The sequence below is a fragment of the Gracilinanus agilis genome, chromosome 2 (assembly GCF_016433145.1).
Source record: "Gracilinanus agilis isolate LMUSP501 chromosome 2, AgileGrace, whole genome shotgun sequence".
NCBI classification, from domain to species: Eukaryota; Metazoa; Chordata; class Mammalia; order Didelphimorphia; family Didelphidae; genus Gracilinanus; species Gracilinanus agilis.
The window spans coordinates 621,048,726-621,062,236 of NC_058131.1; positions in this window are offsets into that span (position 1 = coordinate 621,048,726).

Below are 13,511 nucleotides of genomic sequence, written 5' to 3' on the forward strand. Positions count from 1 at the left end.
TTGTTTCCAAATGACATTTGGATCCTGAATCCTCAATATACTTATAATCCTGCCTATGTATAGTAATGCCTATTTTCTTATTAGGCATCCATTGGTGGGAGGTAAAGCAGAGATTTTTAAAAGCATCAGGGAAGGGGTGGATGGTTGGGGAAGAATATAAGCCAAAGTTTTCCAGAATCATTCTAAACTTTAGCTTATGTTTTAGGTCCTTATGTTAGTATTCCCTCTACTATTATATACTACCCCTGCCTTCTAGACTAGGAAGGTTGACTTTATTTTTAACCCAAGTGTAGGACTTTACCTCTATCTCTCTTGCAGTTCATCTTATTCAGTTCATCTTATTAAATACCAGCCTATCATTTGAATCTACTAAAGATCTTTTTGGATATCAGATCTAAGCCTTAACTTAACATGTTATCCCAACACCATCCATATATACCACATATGTGTCATATACAATGTCATCCTAAGTCATTAGCCAAGGATATATCCTTAAACACTTCCAAAGGCCTCTTAGTATTATTCTCTGGGAACAAAGATCCCAGTTTTAAATTTACTTAGTACTTTATCTAGTTCACATTTCTTTTTCTTGTCCAGAAGAAGGGTATGAAATTTTACCAAATTCTTTGCCAAAACCTAGATAATGACTATGCCAACAGTCATGATTGTTTTCACTGAAAACTGCCATCCTGGAGATAGGAGAAGTTGTTGATACTGGATTCTCTGACCTCCATCCCTGCAGACCCAAGATGGTGAAGATCTAGTCTTGGCCCTTCTGATTGGAGGTTTCCTGTCTTCCTTTTCCAGATGCCATCTTTGAAGGCAGCAACTACTCACTCTTAACTTCTTTCATGATTGTGTTCCATGTCTATTGTTGCCATATAGAAATCATTGTCTCCCCAAATCACTTATCACAACCAAGAACCCAGGTAGTAAGAATTACAGGAATAAGATTAGACTTCCACCTCCAACAAACATGCTGCCATTTTGTTTTATCCAAATTGCTTTTGCTATCTACTATCCTACTCTTCCCTCCTTTCTTGAGAAATCCAAAAATCTCTTCGGTCATCTTCAACATCTGTCTTCATACTTGGAAACTTAATATTCATGATGAACTCCAAAATACTCCACCTCTCCTTAGTTTTGCATTTCCACTCTTATCTCAGTGAACCCTAGGAATGATTTTGTCTTAAGATTTACAGTTCTCAGAACTAACCCACCATTATGGTCTGGAGCAAACTTCCGCTCTGATCCTAATCTTGGGTTTTTCATTCCTCTCAACTCTTCTTAAAACACCTTCCTTACCTCAGTCTCCATTTCTTTTCTGTTTTCCCTGCTACCTTCTCTCTGACCCCTGAGTTTTCACATTACAGTCTTTAGTGTTTTTCCCCCCAGTACAACATCCTTGAATCCACTACTTCTTGACCCTCTTGCCCAATCATTGTTAAAAACTTTAAAAAAAAAAAAAAGTTCAATACCTGCTCCTACTCCCAAACTGCTTATTGGGGAAAGTCACAACGGTGGCAATTCTTATTTAATCTATATAAGGCCCTCAGTATTGCATAACAGTTTTTAATTTTTTTCCCTATCATGTTTCCAACAAGAGTTGTTCAAAAGAGGTACTACCGGGTGGTTCAGTGGAAAGAGTGACAAGTATGTAGTCAGGAAGACAAATTCAAATTGCTTAACCGCTACCTCAGTTTCCTCATCTATAAAGCTAGGTTAATAATAGCATTGGCCTCCCAGGGTATTTGAGAGGATCAATGAAATAATATTTGCAAAGTGTTTAGCACAATACCTAGCACATAGTAGGTCTGTTTCCGACCTATAAATCTATCCTATCTAATAACAGCTTATAATGACAATCCTATCCATTAAATGTTTCAAACCTTTTTCTTTCCTCAGACAGATAACTTCCAAATCTTTCTTCCAATGGAGTGATAGTTCTTTGGGATTACTATCTCCTTTTCTAGATGTTCACTGACCATCTTTTAAATTGTGTGTTTTAGAATCTTGCCAAAAAAGTCAAACTCACTGGCCTATTATAGGTAAACTCCATTCTCTTCCCTTTTTTTGGAGGACATTTAGGGACTGTCTTCTACCCTTCTTTCTATTCCCAGCCCTTACCCTAGTGCCTGCCCTATAGTAAGTACTTTATAAATGTCGATTGAAGGACTTCTCCAGTCTCTCACTGGCCAGATATTTCACTATCCTGAGCAATAATGAGTAATCCAGCCAGAATTCAGTCCCAAATCAGAATTTGCTGGGCTTTTAAATCCTGGCTTTTTTCCACAATTCCATGATTCCTTTCATAGGACTTTCAGTTGGGATCTTTCCTTGTTCCTTTCCTTAATATTCTGGGCTAGCAGTCTCAGCACAGAGAAATGGGTTCTACTCTACTTGGCACTTCACCTAGTAGATAGAAGGACAGTGATGCAGAAATGAGTTGCTTCCTTGCCTCTTCCGGGAACTTATTGGGTCACCTTAGGCAAATCTGTGCCTTACTTTAGGATTCTGCTTCCTCCGGTCTGAAAAATATTGGTACCAAAACCTTTTTTTCCTCTCCTTAATTCTAAACTTCTGTCTTAAGAGTCAATACTAAATCTCTTTTCTAAGGCATAAGAGCAGTAAGGACTAGGCAATGAGGGTTAGGTGGCTTATTCAGGATCACATAACTAGGAAGTATCTGAAGCCACATTTGAACCCCAGTTCCCCAACTCCAAGCCTGACACTCTCAGCTGTGCTACCTACCTGTTACCAAGTACTTTTATACAGAAATAAAAGGAAGACAAATAATTAGGACTTTTCACTGCTTGTGATTGGGTTGTGCCATTATAATAAAAATGATGTTACCTAAATTAATTATGAGTTTAATATTATACCCATCAAATTACCAAAAGGTGACTTTATAGAGCTAGACAAAATAATATTTGCTTGGAAGAACAAAAGGGCCCAAAAGGAAAATAATAAAAAAATGAAAATGAAAAGAACACAGCACTTCCAAACATCAAGATATATTATAAAGAATTCAAAACTACTTTGTATTGGTTAAATAAAGAAAAACAGCTTTGGATACCCAACAGAGGAGGTTGGTGACATACTTAATATCCCAAACTTATAGCCTTGGGGAGAAATTATTAACCAAACCAGGGACAGAAGTAAACATTAAAATGACAATTACAAATCCATCAAAATTTTAAAAATCTTTTTTAAAAAGTATGTAGTTGGAATAGAGGAGAAATTATGGATTGGGGGGAAAATCTTTGCATCAGATATCTCTGATAAAAATCAAATATCCAAGATATCTGATAAAGAGAATTAAAACAAATATAAGATCAAACATTGTTCCCTAATACATAAGTGGTCAAAGAATAGGTATAGTTTTCAAAAGAAGAATTACATTCTAACAGGAGCAATTATTCCAAATCACTAATAAGAAAAATACAAATTAAAGTTAAGTCTGAGGTTTTACCTCCTACCTACAGAACTGGCAAAGATGACAAAAGGTAGCAGTGGTCAAGCATGGAGGAGCTGAAAGCAGGCAAGCACAAATATATATATATATATATATATATATTCTTGGTAGAACTGTGAATTGATTGAAATATTCTGAAAAACAACTTGGAATTATACAGGAAAAAAGTCACTAAATCATTCTTACCTTTTTCAACCTTACTGGGCTTAGGCCCTAAGAAAGTAAAAGGGAAAAAGAGCCTACATATGCAAGAGCATAATCATATTAATATTCATTTGAGCTACCAAACCTGGCAATGAAGTGGGTGGGTGACTATAGAATGGAGAGTAGTGAGGGGAAATGTGGCATATGAATGTAATAGAATAGTTTGTGAAAAAATATATATATATAATTCGAGAAATTCAGAGGAACAAGGGAAGACTTTTAAGAACAGATATTCAGACTGAAGCAAGCAAAAGGACAATATATGTGATCACAATATATTCAGTGACTAAAAGAAGGCAAACCAGAAAGAAAATTAAAACAAAGCTAAATGCCGAGTGATTATAATGACAAACTGTCGCCTCTAATAAGCAGTAAGAAAATGCCCCTGCTTCCTCTCTCTATCTCTGGATGGTTGAGAAGTGCCATGGTAGAATGCAATGTGTACTTTCAGATGGTGTCATGGTATCCAAGAGTTTTCTTAACTGTATTTCTTTGTTATAAGGAAAGGGTAATTCAAAGGGTAAGGAGAGGGAAGAATATTTAACTCTCCATAAGTAACTGTGACATAACAATTGTCTAGCCCTTACTGCTCTTCTGCCTTGGAACCTATACACAGTATTGATTCTAAGGTAGAAGATAAGGGTTTAAAAGTATATACAAAAAACATTATAATTAATTAATAACATAATTAATAATCAAATCACTATATGCAAATATAATTAAGATTATTTTGAAATATATATAAAAATACAAATATAAGGGTTTTAAATATATACAAAAATATTATAATTAACAGCATACTTAATAATAAAATTACTACATACAAATATAAATAAGATTAATATTTAAAAATATATACAAAAAGAGTGTTGAATAGAGGACCAGGCCTATAGATGGAAGGTCCTGGATTTAAATTTGGCATCAGACACTTTCTAGGTGTGTGACCCTGAGCAAGTCGCCACTAGTCTTCTGCCTTACTAGTCTTCTGCCTTAGAACTTAGTATTGATTAAGACAGAAGAAAAGAGTTTTTGTTATTGTTTTTTTTTAAAGGGTATTGGCTCAGAAAGCCTCTGTGATCCCTTCCAGCTCTGACATTTTGCTTCCTGGTCTTGGCACCCCACCTACATCAGACATCATCAGGGTCATCAGAGTTCCCTTCAGATGTCTCAAAACCACCCCCCTCCATTATATAGGAACTTAGGAGGCTCTCTACAATTCAGAATTTACCACAAAGAAACCTACCCTCCCTAGTCGCCCCCATGCCACCGCCATGATGGATTGTGTTCAGGATCCCGGATGTGAGGGCGGGCGCAGGAACTCCGGCCAGCCGGAAGTGGGCTTTTCGAGGGGGAGAAACGCTCCCACCACAATCCATTTCCTGACAAAGGCTTTCCTGCAAGAAAGCCACTTTCAGAGGTGTGAGTAAGTTCTCTCTAAATAAGGCACATGAAAATTGCTCATAAGAAGGGTTGAGTCATCAGTGATGGGGAACACAGAAGGGGTTTAAATCCAATAAAGCTCCCCAGCTGGTTCGGCTCGTAAATCCCACCGCATCGACTCTTCTCACCTGTAAATCACACTCCCATCTTCACTGTGCCACAATCACCTTGAAAAACACTCTTCGTCCCTGCCGAGAGACCGGAGGAAGGGAGCAGGAAGAGGGGGAGCGGTGGGGAGGTGGCTGTGAATCCTCCAGCTCTCCCCTAGGAATCTTAGAGGAGCTGCTAGACCTCTGAGCCTCAGTTTCTTCATCTGTAAAATGTGGTCTTTATCTAAGAGTAATGGTTGTGAGGATCAAATAGGATAATGGCCATAAAGCCCTCAGCATACCGTAAGGTGCTAACCAGTTGTGTATTATTGTTAATTAGGGGCGGTGGCTTCAATTCCATTATCGGTTACCTTTGAGAAACCTAATTAGATAAGGGTATTTATTAGAATCTTACAGTTGAAAAGGACATTGGCCCCTTTATTTTATAGGTAAGGAAACAGGCCCTTGGAATCAGAGTCAGAGTTAATTACAGAATCGTAGAAAAGATGGAATGGATGATAGATGCTGCCTGATTTGGAATCTATCAGCCCGGCACCGCCAGAGCACACCCTTCAGGGATGGGGGGCTCATTGCCATCCCATATTGGGGTTAAGGTCTTCCTCTATGGGACAGAAATTTGTTCCTTGTAAAATTTGAGACCATGTCTAACCCTTCTTTCATAGAAGCCCTTCAGGTGTTTTAAGATAAGTCTTAGATAAGTGAAGACTTCCCCAGTTCTCTTAGCCACTCACAGGACATGGTTTTGAGTCCCTCATCCTTATTACCATTCATCTTATTATTATCTCTCCTAACTGTGGTACTTAGGACTGAATGGATCCTGACCAGGACACAGTATAGAGGCACTAAATCTCTCTTTGTTCTGGACCCTCTGTTTCTATATAAGTAAATAGTGCTAAAATAGGGTATTTGGGGAACATTTTCATGTATGCTCCTCAGATGCCCTTGGAAGATATGCAGGATAGTTACTATTCTCCTCCACTGACAGATGAGGAAACTAAGGCACAAAGAGACTGAGAGACTTGCCCAAGACCACACATTTTTTGTCAGAGCCAGTAGTACAAATTGGGTCTCCTAACTGCTAGATGCTTTTTCCATGGTATCATTATGTCTTTTTTAATATTTTTTTTTCATTTGTCTTCCCATTTTAGATTGTCAGTCCTTTAAGGACAGGACCCCTTCTCCCTTCAGGGGCATTCCCTGCCCCCAGGAAAGAGCTCAAGCCCTTTTAGGTACTCAGTCAATAGCTTTGCCTTTGAAAATTGGAAGTCAGTCAGCCCACTTTGGGGCTAGATAGTCTAAGAAATGGCTTCTGGGAAGGAGAGGCTTTCCAGTGGGATGCCTAGACTCCTCCAGGACAGGGAAGACACACAGGGCAGGTGAAGGCAGCTTCTGGAAGGAAAATCACCCAAAAATCAACTCCTTAGACCATAGCGTTCTCAGGGAACAAACCCTTCATCCTGACAAAGAAATACAGCTTGGTTTTTTTTTCCCTCCCACTCCCTTGGCTCCAAAGGAGAGAAAGGGCTTTTTTCTTCCTTCCACGAGATAAGAATAACTTCCCCAAGTCAGGTGTCAGTGAGGTTTCCAGTCTGTGCCTAATGGGAGTTTGCTCTTCTCACGTGAGCACATCCTCTTGCCTAGAGGCAGAAAGGAGAAATATATCAACATTTCAGGAAGTGTCTATTTTAAGCTCAAGCCTGCTGGCTACATTTCAGTAAACTTTACAGAAGAACTAGGGAAGGGGAGGTAGAATTAGATGTTTAATCATAAATAAACTACACATTTCAAGGGATATGCACCATAATTCAGCATCCAGGAGACATATAGCTGATATCTTCTATTCCCCCCCCCAAAAAAGATATGTTTTTAATCTGCTAAATGCTACAAGCTTCACTTGTAATTGCCTCTTACACATTCATCCATCTCTTTTTTTAATAATCACTGACTTAGAAAGTGTTTTAAAGTATGTGAAGCATTCGATGTATATTATTTTGTTTGAAGCTTACCGTGGACCCATGGGATGGGTAGGATAGATATTATTTTCCTCTTTATGTAAAATGATTTTATTAGTAGTATATGAGAGGCAAGATTTGAACCCAGGTCATCCTGGCTCTTCTATCTATTATAATAATATATAGGCTGTTATATATATAATATATACATATATATATATATACATATATATATATGGCTGATCTTAGCAACTTAACTAACCCTATAAATCAGTGAGCTATCAAGTATTTATTGAGCATTTCCCCATACACTCAGACCCCTGCTAAGTTTAATGATAGATTTAGAGTCAGGAAGATTTAAATTCAAATCTGGCCACAGACACTTACTAGCTGTGTGACCCCAGAGAAGTCACTTAACCTCTGTCTTCCTCGGTGTTCTCCTCTATAATGAGAGGGGTAGTAAAGGGATGGATTTTAGGTTCCTTCCAGCTCTGAATCTATGATCCTATGACCCTATAAATTCATAAATCATAGGTTCCATACCACATCCCTCCCAACTATTTTTAAAATGTACACAAACAGAAATTTAAGACTTTAATTTAAATTTAAGAATTTAAAACAGAAATTCTTAAGACTTACACAAACAGAAAATTTAGCAGCATTTTATAGATGTTAAGCCAGTGGAGGATAGCTAGAGAGTCAAAGACGAAATGGTGATCTTTAGGTAAGAAACCAACAAGGGAAGTCTGAAAAACATTTGTTCTGCTTTGGACATACACCTGTGAATGATTGCAGAAAGCATTCCTGACGAGGACAAAGTTTTGTGACCTTGGGCCAGTCACTTAAGGAGAGACAGTGTGGGCGTGCATATGGGGAGAGATATGGACATTCCCTTGTTATGAGCTGTGCCCTCCTGGCATTCTTTTCCAAGTTAGATAGTTCGGTTGTGCTATGAATAGAAGAATGGAAATAATATTGGACTTAGTACCAGGAAACCTGGGTTTAGGTCCTCTCCTTGCCACCATGCAGAGGGATTTGGCAAATCTTTCATTTCTATAAGCTTCTCTACCGACTTTCATATTAATAATCACTTAACATTTATATAATGCTTTATTATTTACATTCCTATCTGTTATCTTTCTACAGAAATCTTGTAACATAGGTAGTGCAAGAATTATTATCCCTGTTTTACAGATGAGGAAACTGAGGCTCAGAGAGATGAAAGGACTTGGCAAAGGTCATTAGACTAGTAAAATAGGTGGAGGATTTATAAGCAGAGCCATTCTAATTCCAAATCCAGTCACTGACATATGTACCTTTAAACTTGTCTTTAGGGAATAAATCCCCCAAATGTCTTTAGTATTATTTATTCTTTGAACTACAGAGCATTGTTTGGGGAGTGTGTGTATGTGTGGGGGGAGGATGGGCCCTAATAATGAATAATAATTCACTTATGAACTGTGACACCCCAGAGAAGCTGATTTGACTTCCCCAGAGCCATTGCTCAGTTTGAAGTCTAATCTCTCCATATCTCACTGTATTAATAACACGTGGGCTACAACCAAGCGCAAACAAGAGACGAATGACTGAATGGATATTGGTAACCTTGCTGAGAGAGGGCTAATAATTACCCTACCAGGCAGAACGCTTCAGATTTATTTACTTTCATAATATTTATTGATTCCTCAGTGCTGGGCTGCCTGCTTTAACCTTCACACTTCTCAGCAGGCTTCCTGTTTATACTAGACTTCATCTCATGCAAGGTACCATCCTTGTTTCCCCCAAACTTTCTTAAAGCTTTGCTAGATTCTCCCAACCCCTATAATACAAATATAGTCATGGAATCCGGGAATGGAAGAGCCAGGAGTGGCCTTGAAGGTCAGAAATGGCTTCTCCCAACCTCCTCATTTTATAACTGAGGAAACTGAAGTCCAGCCAAGTTGTGCTTTGCTGAAGATCAGCCATCGTTATCAGTGCCAGAGCTGGAACTAGAACCCAGGGCTGTGGACTCCTCATTCGGTATTCTTTTCCAATATTCATTCCTTGACTTAGTCATATGGGACTGCCCTGCACTCTTTTCTTCTGTAAACACACACACACAGACAGCCTTATTAGTTAGGCAGGTTCCAGGCCACTTCCCTACTCCCACCCCCCCAAAACCCACACCCACACTTGCACCTGTCTCCCAGCTTCTTTCTCTTGGTGATTCTCAGTTGCTCTTCCTCCCAGGTACCTGGTAATTTTGCTCCCTCTCTGTAATTTGTTTTATGGCCAGATGCTTTAATTGAATCACTGTCCCGGGTTTTAGCCTCATTATTTTTAGCAGTCGAAGCAATCAGCTACCTTATGTTTCTTAAATTGGAAAAAAATGGGGGGATTTTGTTGGCATTGTAACTCCAGTGAAGTAAGTAGCATTAAGATCAAGACTCCACCAAGTTGCCTTGATGTAAATTCTACCCATCTCTTGCTAGATGCAAATGTGGTCTTTGGTGGTAGACTTCTTTATTGGGTCAGAGATGGCCTATATAAAGGAATGCAACTAAAAGTTCGGACAGTTTATTAAGCACCAACAATGTGCCAGGCACTGGGCTGACCATTGGGAATACAAGGGAAGGTCAAGGGCAATCCTTGTGCTAAGGAATTCCAATGTGGGAGACAACATGCAAAGAGCTGTGTGTGGTTAAGGTAATAGTGGATAAATAGGAGATAATTAATAGGAGGAGGATTGGGAAAGTCTTCTTGTAGAAGGTGGGATTTTGGTTGGTATTTGAAAGACATCAAGGAAGGCAGGAAATGAGGGCGGTACTTCAGGCACGGGAGATAGCCAGAGAATATGGCCAGAGCTGAGAGAGATAGAGTGGAACAACAGGGCCACGGGACAGAATGTTTTGTCAGAGAGAAAGGAATAGAAGCCTAGAAAGACAGGGTTGGGGACAGGTTAAGAAAAGACTTTCACACCAAGCAGAGGATTTTCCATTTGATTCAGGAGGCCATAGAGAGCTCCTGGAGTTTGCTGAGTAGGGGGGAAAAGATCACTGGACTTGAACTTTAGGTTGTTCACTGTGATAGCTGAGTGGCTGAAAGACTGGAATGGGGAGAGACTTGTGTTAGGGAGACCAAAAAAGCAGACTATGGAGGGCCTGCGCCAGGGTGGTGACTGTGTCAGAGGAGACATATGAGAGCGGGGTACCAGAGGTAAAATGAGCAGGCACTGGCAACATAGGGGAGATGGGGAAATGAGAAAAAAGTGAGGTGTCGAGGCTGATGGCTAGGTTGTAAAGGCTGGGTATCTGGAAGTATTATGGTACCTTGGAAAGTAATAAGAAAATTGGGAAGAGGATTTGGTTTATGGGGAAAGATAATGAGCTCAGTTTTGGGCAGGTTGAGTGTACGATGTCCATAGGACATCCATTTTGAGATGTTCAATAAACATTTGGAGATTCAAGTCTGGGGGTCAGCAAAGGGATTAGGGGCTAGATACATAACTCTGAGAATTGTCAGCAGAGAGAGGATAAACAATTACCAAGTAAAATAGGATGAAAAGGAAGAGAAGAGGGGATGTGACCTGGGTGAAAATCCATCAAAGGAGACTGAGAAGGGGCAGTTATATAGGTAGAAATAGAACCAGGAGAGAGTGATATCAAGAAAGTCTAGAGAGAATAAGAAGAGGAGGGTGACCTGCAGTACCAATAGCTGCAGATGGGTCAAGAATGATGAGGCTTGAGAAAAGGATTGCTACCAGATTTGGCAATTAAGGGATCACTAGTAAATCTGAAGGGAATGGTTTTGGTTGAATGAAGAGGCAAAAGCTGACTGCAAAGATTTAAGAGGAGGATGAGGGGAAAGAAAATGTAGGCAATCTATTGTAGATGGCCTTCTCAACGAGTCAAAATCCTTTCTCTATCAATATTAGTCTGTGTGACCTTTAGACAAGTCACAACCTTTTTAGCCCTGTATCTCCCCATCCCTACTTCTACGACCAAAGTGGGCCAATTGCTCCCCCGAGCTACATCCCCATCTCAAAGGCCAACCTGTCTTCATTCACGTTGCTCCTTATTCCTGAAATGCCCTTTATAAATTCAAGAACCTTCTCCATCGTGCTCTACTTCATGGAGTAGGTTAACAGGAAGGCTCAACCCAATACTTGAGACCAGAGAGGGCTGAGGAAGCGTCATCAGTCATTGGCTGGTTTGCAAATCAACATCATAAACATATTCCTCATCACATTCATGCTGGTGGTATCTTTCATCTGTGGAATCTCAAAACCTTGGATAAATGGTAATTAATTTTCATAAGTCTTGGTTCACAGGGGAGGATCTGAAAATGATTCCCAGGGGCCAGAGGTGACTCTGTGACCTGATCTGCTCCCCTTCCCCACCCCCAACCCCCACCTCCTCATTCTCCCATAATTCTAGCTCCTCCAGCTTCTTGTCCTTGGTTTCTTCTCCTGTAAGCCACGAGGAGTAGATGGGTAGTCACCTTCCAAGAATTCTCTGACTTTTTCTCCCAATCAGCTAAGAATTCTGCTCCCCATCCCCTCCACCCCCCACCCCGCAAATGTTCATCATCCTGTGTGTTGTGAAGAATGACTAACCCTCACTTGAAGCAGGGTGGGAGCAGGGTAAGAGCACTTCCTGCCTCCTCAGGCAGGCTGGGGCCAAACACCTAGTTAGTTGACTCAGCAGGAACCACACAGCTCCCAAAATACAGCTCTCCTGGCCAGCCCTGCATTCCCTTCTGTCCTTGCCACTACTCACCCCACAGGATTCCTCAGGAGCCCAGCAGGGCAGCCCTCCTCCTCCCCCAACTCGGTGATCCCAGATTGCCCACCTCTCTGCCCCCGGAGGGGTTACTCAACTGTGGTTTCTGGTTGTTGTTCGGGTTTGAGAGTGACTGTGGGAAGGGTCACAAGTAGGTTTTGAAAGATCTCTGGGCTCTCTGCTTCCCTCTGCCAGGCAGGAGGAAGGGCACTGGGGGGAAGGCATCATCCTCTCTCGGTGAAATCAGCCAGGAAGAGAAAGAGAGAAACAGAGAGAGAGAAAATGCTACTCAGGAAATCCACCCCTGCTTCCTCTCTCAGGCCCCAGCTGGTGGGGCATTCTCAGCCCCCTCCCTGACCTCCCACTTCCTTTTCTTGGGAGGGTAACTTTCTTTCTCAGAATGATCTTTGGAGGGGTTACCCTTGTGGTAAGTGACCAAACTCTAAGGAAACTCGATTTTTTTTTTATCAGTTTCTAATGTTGCATGCCAGATGTTCTTGGACATTCATGCTTGGGGAAGGAAGAGAGACAATGTGTCCCTGCCCACCCCCTTCTCATATTTATGATATGTTCAACTACCCATGATCCAGGGAGCTGTGGATTTTTAGACCCTTTCTATTATGCTCCCCACACCTTCTTTCTCCTCTTCCACCCTTCCCACCTCCTTCCCAGAGGTCTTCTCGGACCTTCCCCCTCTTCTCCCAGGGCTTCCACGTTCCCCTAGTGGGTAGATGAAATCCCAAGCAGCCCCGCTGACCCTTTTCATTGAAGACAGTAAGGATTGGTTCCAGGAAGCAAGGATGACCTGAGATTCTCTGTGATTTCCTGTCAACAGACTATCCCTCCGTGTCCTGGATGACTGACATGCCATGCCCTGTGATGGGGATGATGTGGGACTTCCTGGGCAGTGCCCACAACAACGGAGGTGGCAGGGCTTTAGCAGGAGCAATAATTCATATTTTGGCCAGAGTGATTCTGATCGCTTGGCCCAGGCCTGGGCTCCTCCCAGAGCCAGAAGCCCTCAGGGATCTGCCCCAGCTGCATTCCAAGTGGCAGCCTTTGTGCAATGGGTTCCCAGGGTGAGGGAGGGTTGGGTTCCAAAAGGGGAGGCTCCAGTAGGGCCCCCCCCCCGCCCCAGCCCCGTCCTTCTGGGCAGGAGAAGCAGCAACAAGCTAAACTGCCCTGACCATTTCCTTCCTGACCTCCCCAGGAATCAAGGTGGCAGCCTACGAAAGCCCTTACTCAGCCCCTGAAGGGGTTTGTCCAAAGTCCAGGCTTTGAGAATCTTAATGGCACATAATTGAGGGATAGGGAGAAGCAACGTGGAAATTAAATTGTTTCCCCCACCCCTCTAACCCCACGTCTACCTCTACGCTCTGTGCCTGATTAACTTCAAAAAACATTGGCCAAGGCCAAGGACCTGCCTCAGGTGAAACTGTGCTGGTTGTGGGAGATCCAGAGAGCCTAGGACTGGGTCCTTGCTCCCACGTCACCTATAATTGGATAGGGAAGCTGAGACCTGGATATACGCAGCTCTGAAACAAGACAGAATGTGATCAATGCTAGAGGA